Below are 7808 nucleotides of genomic sequence, written 5' to 3' on the forward strand. Positions count from 1 at the left end.
GCTGGGAGGGGGAATGCAGTAGTTGAGGAGGGGAAGAGGCTGAGTTCCACCAGCGACCCAGATGTCACAGTGGATAGTGAACGTTTGTCTTTGTTGGAATCTTCGCTGTTGGGAAGATTCAATTCATTGACCAGCTACTTTGGGAGCGGAGAGGGGCACTGGCTGGCTGCTGTGGTCCTGACACAAACCTGTTTCATTCAAAGAGGGTTTGGTCGGTGGCCCAGCACTCGTATTTGCATCTGAACTTCTCTGACCTGAAGCCCTGAATCCTGCACACACTGTGACAAAGTGAGATACACCACCTAAGGGTTAGGTGGTTGGACTCGATGATCTCAGAGGTCTTTCCCAATCTAAATGAATCTATGATTCTCCCTGTGGCATCTCCCTGGAGATCTGATCTGTCTATTAGGGAGGAATTGATAAGCAAATGTTTATTTATGTTGGCTAGGGAGGAGGCAAAAATCACACAGAACAGGAGCTACCAACCCTGTCACAACTCTGCCACTGATAACATAACAGAAAAAGTGTCAGGGAAGGAAAAGGCTTTGTGTGTGGTAGAACAAGCACAAAATTTCAGACCTTCAAAACTGACTTTTGTTCTAGGTGCTAACCAAGTCTTATAGTTCCAATAAAAGATTTATTTAAACTATCAGAGCTTACTGAAAATTTACTCCTTCTTTACCCCTGCTTTTAATGAAGAGGTCTTTGGCATATGAAATAAAAATATTATTTTTATTTTATTTTCCAAACGAAAACTTGTCAAAAAATGACATATTCATGCATGCACTTTCATTGTTGTCCCCTCAATTCTGTGCATAGTTTTGTTGACCAGAGCTCGGAGAACAGTCTTTCCCAGTTTCAGAGGCACGAGCAGTGAAAATAAGGGGACCATGTGTGGTGCAGGAAAGGTATCATCTTCACAAACTAAAGTGTACTTCATCTACAGACATGCTATATTTGTCCAAAATGTAGCACTGATATTCTGAACCTTGAAACTTCCTTCCTGGTGGTCTCTTTGTCCATGTACAACTTCACCCCTTGCTTTCTCTTGGACACAGAGATCCACCAAAGGCAGTGAGAAGGGCTATCTTCCCAGGGCTGCCTGCCTGCCCAGAAATGATACTGCCAGGAGATTCACGTGAAAGCATGTCCTCACGGAATTTCTAACCCACTTTTACTTGTTTGCTCAAGCTTCCAAATTCCAGTGCATCCATCTACACTGAATGACTGCAATTCTGAGGTTGACCAGCCATCCTTTACCCTATTTCATCTTTTTGACAGGTTATTCATTTAGTTCTTTGTGTGTTACTACAAACCATCCTGAAATACTGAGCAAAAATACTTTTTGATATTCATTCTGTCCCCAGGGAAATTGTTCCCTAGGTGGAAAATCATCCTCTTTGTCCAAGAAACTTCTCTTTATGCACTGTAGAGCAAGGAGCAGTTTGGATGCTGACTAACAGAGAAACATGGTAGTGATTTGGTGCATTGGAATGCTTCAGCCTCACGGTTTTTATTCCACTTTCTTTATAGTCCAAACAGGCTAGAGTTCATGTGTCAAGCCAATAGCAGACCTAGTAATACAGTAATATATATTCTTTTTAAAGTCTTCTTTTTCTTTGTCTAAAACAGTAAGGAAACATATATTCAAGTTTGGTAAATATGTAACTTTTTTAATTTCTTGAGTTCCTTGTTCCTGATACAGTATATTAATACTAATTAATGTAGTTTCCTCCTATAGTAGCAACTATATTTTTTATAAAAACAGTAGTGTCACCAGCAAAGAACAAATAGTATTCTGGTGGCATCTAAAAGAAGTTGTAATAGCATTATGGGTATTTTTAACACCTATCTAATTACATGAATTTGGAGATTTAAGGGCTGTGGCAGGATTTGGATTCATCTGTTTTGTATGGAGAGTGATGCCATGCATTTAGTTGGATTCCAGGCACTGAGAACAGCACTGAGACCTCTGCCACGGATGTTAGTTTTTAGTGGTCATTGAACAGTGTGTTGGCATGAGGCAAAAGGCAGAAAAATAAGTTGACATGAGGACAAACAGACTTGACTAGTTCCAGCTGAAATTCCTTGGAAACCAGAAGAGTAAGTGGAGGCAAATAAAACAGAACTTCATTCTGGGGCAATTCTGTTACACAACAATCACTGTTCAAAGTGAAATACCACAGGGAGCTGGCTTGAGCCCTGCTTATCTGGGGGTTGTTGTAGGTTGAACCTTATCACAAACCACCTAATGTACAGAATCACAGATGGGCTGAGGTGGGAAGGGACCTCTAGAAATCATCTGGTCCAACACACCTACTCAGGCAGGGCCCCCTACAGTCAGCTGTCCAAGGCTGTGTCCAGTCAGGCTTTGAATATCTCTGTGTCTTAGGAAAAGCACCTTTGAATTGCAATGACTTCAGAGATGCCAGGTCCCACTGGGTTTGCAGCTCAGTAGGAAACAGGCAAACAAGGTACCACTGATCAGCCAATTACCAGCAACTCTCAGCTCCTGCTAAGTTTAAATCTATAGGATAAAGTTTTAGTTTGGGAAAGAAAAGTTAAGTCCAACATCTATTACCAGTCACTGCTCTTGATCATGAACTCCTCTGAAATTTGGAATTTAAATTCAGGACATGCCTATTTCAAAAAGTTGTTCTCTCAGAAGCATCTATTCAACTCATCTTTCTCTAACTAGCTCAGATGAAAGATGTTAACTTTCTTATATTATCCATTATTTTTCTAATTTTATTGGCACAGGACAGTGGTTATGTAACTGAAGGTCTTGATTCTGCTAGTGGCACCATGGGGAGTGTTGAGATCAGTGGGACAGAATTTGATAGAATCATGGAATGGTTTGGATTGGAAGGGACCTTAACAATCACCTAGTTCTAACCCCTCTGCTATGGGCAGGAACACCACTTGACCAGATTCAGGGTCCAATCCCACTGGCCTTGAACACTTCCAGGGATGGGGCATTCACAATTTCTCTAGGCAACCTGTTCCAGTGCCTTACCACCCTCACAGTAAAGAATTTCTTCCATATATTTAACCTAAATTTCCCCTCTTTCAGTTAACATTTGTTAATTTTTTGTTAACTTTTTTTAACTCTCGAAGAGTGCTAAAAGATTGTGAATAACAAAACTGTGTGGAATCAAATTTAAGTAATCAGGCTAAAGTGAAAATTTGAGTTTATTCTCTTGTTTTTCTCTGGTATGGTTAGTTCTTTGCAAATTGGTCTTGAAACTATGGCTGGTGTAATATGTCTGTAAAGCTAAAGTTCGTATTAATTTGTCAGCTGTGAGCATATAAAATAAAAACTAAGAATAAACTTATGCTGGAGGAAGCATTGAATGGAGTGATTGTGGAGCTTTGTAGTTTTTATAACAAATATTTCACTTTAGCACCCTCTCTCGGACACAAACCAATACTGCTGGTGTTTATTTTTAAAGGCTTAGTTAAAGCTGGAAAGCAATTGCAATGTGTCCAGGAAAAGTTCCTGGCTGCAGTCACAGATACAGTTTAGTTGTGTGGCTTGGTATTCTATGAATTGATGTAAATAGAATTTTCCCATCCCTCTTATGCTTATCATCTTTATACAAATAGTCTGTGTTGTTCACTTAAGCCAGCCAAGAACTGGGAAAAGATTGATGGCTCCAAAGCAAATACCAAAGGTTAGTTGTTACTAAAGACCACAGTTTGATGTGCTGTTCCTCGCAGTCTGCACGTCTCCTGTGAGGAGACTGCTGGAGTTAACTGCTGTGAATTGTGGATGGACCCGAAGATTCTCTTCTTACATCAGTAGTATTTAGTGTTAGGGTAGCATATGGAGGCCCCAGTTTGGGATCATGGCCTTGCTGTGTTGAGACCTACACCAAAGAGTTCACAGTGTAATGATGCGTAATGGTGTAGCACCGAGGGAAAAGGGTGGGAGGAAGCTGTTCTCTGTACTCCTGCCCTGGGAAAGAGAAGTGTATTAATGCCAGAAGAAGGTCAGCAGTGTGAAGGACACCGACTATATTCTGAATAGCAGAAAGGCCCACAGTTTGCACTGTTCTGCATGAACTATCACTACCCGGTCAGCTTCTGGGGTACAGCTGATAGGCAGTCAAGCTCCTATATGTTGTTTTGGTTCCAGTAGTTGGTATGGTTGCCAGTTACATTCAAAGATACTGTATGTGACAAAAGAAGGATTAAAAAATTAGGACACTGTAGAAAAAAAACTGCCCAGATTACTTTAACTTGCTCTCTTTGTGCATTTTCATTTTAATAAGCCTTATTTGCAATAGTAGCCTTCGGCAAGACTCTTCAATGCATGGTGCTTATGACAATAAACAAAGAGGAGGCCATGAATGATGCAAGGGCCTGCAAAAGGACAAAAAATAATCTTGCTAAAGTGGCTGAAATTCCTTTTCTGGACTTATATAAGATAATTCCCATGATATTTACATATCTTTTTTCTACAGCTAGTCAATGATTTTATTCTTCCTTCTGCTGTCTGCCTCTAGGTAACCGGGTGTAGATTTGTTGAAGTGCTGAGAACTTACAGCAGTATCTGACATCAGAGAAAGTTGTGCTACAAATAGACTAAACACAAGGGAGACGTGAGAATTTTCCCCATATGCCAGCTCAAAAAGAGGCCAGAAGGGGCAGTCGAAAACCAGTTGATACTTCAAACGTATTTCAGCCTCAGTTCTCTCCCTGGTGAAGGAGGGATAATAACATCCCTCCCCTTGTCTTGCTATGCAGACACAAACACTAGTTAACTGGCTGCTGTGAAGCAACTGGTTAGTCTAGATGCATCAGCTCTTGCACCCTGAAAATAAGGCTTGTGCCCTCAGCACCTGCACCCTTCTTCCCTGAGCTAAAGAGTCTTTAGCTCCCTTGTTCACAGCACTGCAGGGCCTTGCTGATTTGAGGTTATATATCAAATCCTGCTGCTTTGAGCTCATCCGTGGTTGGGCAGAGGCCCTCTGAGTGCCTACTCACCAGTCTTGTGCTATAGTCCTTTTGCTGCTTGATGACCTGAGCATCCTCTTTTCCCAACCCCCAAAACCACAGTGTGTCTGTGGTTGTACACACTGAGAGAAGATGTGAGAAGTTTGATCAGTGTTGAGCATCATAGGAAAAAGTGTTAAATGTAGCATACTGACAGTATGTAGTGAGCATGTGTGAGGCCGTAACGTCATGAGTGAGTTTTTCCATCCTCCTCAGGGAATGGATGAGCTATATACAATTCTGTAACTCCACATTATACATACACACTTAAGGATCTGCTTAAATCTTTAGTGATCTAAGGACTACTAGGACAAGATTAGATTTGTATAAAGAACCTTTTATTTGAACTTCAGTGATTAGACAACTTCATGTGTCCAACGGTAATTCTGTTTTCTTTTGTGTCATTTCATCGGGTTTTGAAAAATAACAACACCCACGTTGCAGCTCACTTTTCCCAGATGCATCATCATTGCTATTGTACAATTTTTTGGCACATTAGCAACACGAAATGACATCTAGTAGGATGGATGTGTATTTACTCATGTAATTTAACTCTGGTCTGAAGAAAAATCTGAAATAAAATCCATATAATATGTTTGGGTTTTTTCATTCAGATGGAGATTTGTATATGTTTCAATTGATACAGTGTGTTCCAAGTGGCTCAAAAGAAAAGCTTTATTTCATATATTGGGAAAAACAGAATAACAAAGATTGTGTTCACCACATTGTTGGAGGAGGAAGAGTTTCTCCTTTTATCTCATGGCTTGGTTAGAGTGTAACATCCACAGTTACCTCTTCTCTATAATTGCGTGGCTTGAACTTCTATCTCCTATTTAAGTGCTTCAGCCATTATGCTAGAAAGTCCTTTTTACTTGCTGTTGTCTGTCCTGAGGACAATTTTAGGCCATACTGGCCTTCAACGGTCTCAGGAAAAAACCAAGACCAGAGGGAGTGTGGAGCAAGGAATAATTATACTCAGTGGAGAAGGGTTAGGTAAGGGGGCACTTAAACAAACTGGAAGTACCTAAGTCCATGAGAGGTTGTGTCCATGGGTGTGGAGGGAGCTGGCTGATGTTGCTGCGAGGCCACTCTCAATTAGCTTTGAAATAACAGTGATGACTGGGTAAGATTCCTGAAGACTGGACGAGACTAAGCATCTCTCCTACCTTCAAGGGGAGCAAGAAGGAAGATCTGGAGAACCACAGGCCAGTGAGCCTCACCTCAGTCCCTGGAAAGGTCATAGAGAAAATCCTTCTGGAATTCACATGGTCTCTGAACACGTAAAGGTCAAGGTAATTGTGGCTAGTCAACACAGATTTATGAATGGGAAATCATGCCTAACTGACCTGACCATCTTCTACAACAAGGTGACTAGCGTGGTGAATGAACTAGAGAAAGGGAAACTTAAATAAGTGTGGCTGAGGTTTTCCAAACTGAGCACACATTGATTAAAAGGCCCTCGACCTGTACAGTGTAATATGAGAACTCTAATCACTAATTGTTTTCATTTTTTACTTCCTAGTATATTAGAATCATAGAATATTCTGAGTTGGAAGGGACCCATTAAAATCGTGTCCAACTCCTGGCCCTGTACAGGACACCCCAAGAATCAGACCATGTGTCTAAAATGCCATATTGCCATGAATGATATCATATATGTTTGATCGTGTACATATATATATATACACACACATATATATATTTATTTCCCTGTATATCCATGACCTATATACATGGACCACATATAATTATCACCTCAAAATTACTTGATTCCAAGATAATTCCTACTTCAGTTACAAATGCTGTGTGATTCTGTGATGCTTCGGGATGTGATATGAATTAACCAACTATCACTAATAAAAGTTTGGAACCAGAGGATGACGTTGACAAAATACTTTAATAGCCCTGTGACAGCTATTTTACAGAAAAGGGAAGGTGGCAGTCCCATACTGAGAGAATTTACTCTAACTGCAGATGATAAGCAAAAAATCAGAGAAATAGAACAGTGTAGCTAGGAAGGGCCTTATTTTTCAAAAGTTAATATGGTAGCAACCATTATTGCTATCTATTTGCAATACAGAAGAAACAACTGCTTAGTTTCGAATTACAATGACATTTAAAGATCAGAGATATGTCAAAATAAAACTTGAAAAATAACAGAAAACATGTTTCAAATTAAATGATACTTGCAAAAGCGTGATTTAGTACTCTAGGCAGAGTATTAAACAGAGCTGGTGATCTTGAGAAAGAAAGATAGGAATGGAAAGAGAGAACTCTAGTCTGATTTGGTGAAGTGACAGCAAATTTAAGGATGTGGATGCGGGGTCTGCACGTGCAGGTAATTTTGGTTTACCGGTATCTTCAAAGGAGGAGGCATGTGGCATGCTCGGAGATCAGGAAAAGCAGGAATTTTTAGCTTCACTTAAAAAGGGAGATTTTTAAATACTGTATAAAATACACACAAAGGAGAACTGGACTTTCTCTGATGTCTCACTGCAATAGTGGTGTCTCACTGCAACAGTGGCATCTCACAGGAAGTTAAGTTTCTGTATTCTGTGATTTACACACATGTTCTCAGTAGTTTTAGAAACATTAACCAGCATCTTTTACGCTACAAAGGAAAGTTATAACTTTATTCCAGTGCTAAAGGCAAAGTCCTATCACAGTCAAGATTATCTCACAGTTCCTGGAAACATTATTTCCTCAGATTTCCCTTAAGTGGGGAGGGCTAGCTTTGAACTGTCAACAGAGGGCAAGAGCCAAGGTCTCATGGAATTCGAAACACATCGGGGTGGCACAGGTGTGCAACC

General features: G+C 40.4%; 1 long non-coding RNA gene across 1 annotated transcript; it reads right to left on the reverse strand.

Moving 5' to 3' along the window:
* Window positions 1-4246: 4246 nt before the first annotated feature.
* On the reverse strand, window positions 4247-6675 carry LOC135418796 (uncharacterized). The gene is made up of 3 exons (XR_010432669.1): window positions 6023-6675; window positions 4450-4587; window positions 4247-4365 (listed from the first exon to the last, which is right to left on the reverse strand). It is a non-coding gene; the product is annotated as an uncharacterized LOC135418796 (long non-coding RNA).
* Between the last annotated feature and the right edge of the window lie 1133 nt (window positions 6676-7808).

This window comes from Pseudopipra pipra, chromosome 1, assembly GCF_036250125.1.
Source record: "Pseudopipra pipra isolate bDixPip1 chromosome 1, bDixPip1.hap1, whole genome shotgun sequence".
Classification (NCBI taxonomy): Eukaryota; Metazoa; Chordata; class Aves; order Passeriformes; family Pipridae; genus Pseudopipra; species Pseudopipra pipra.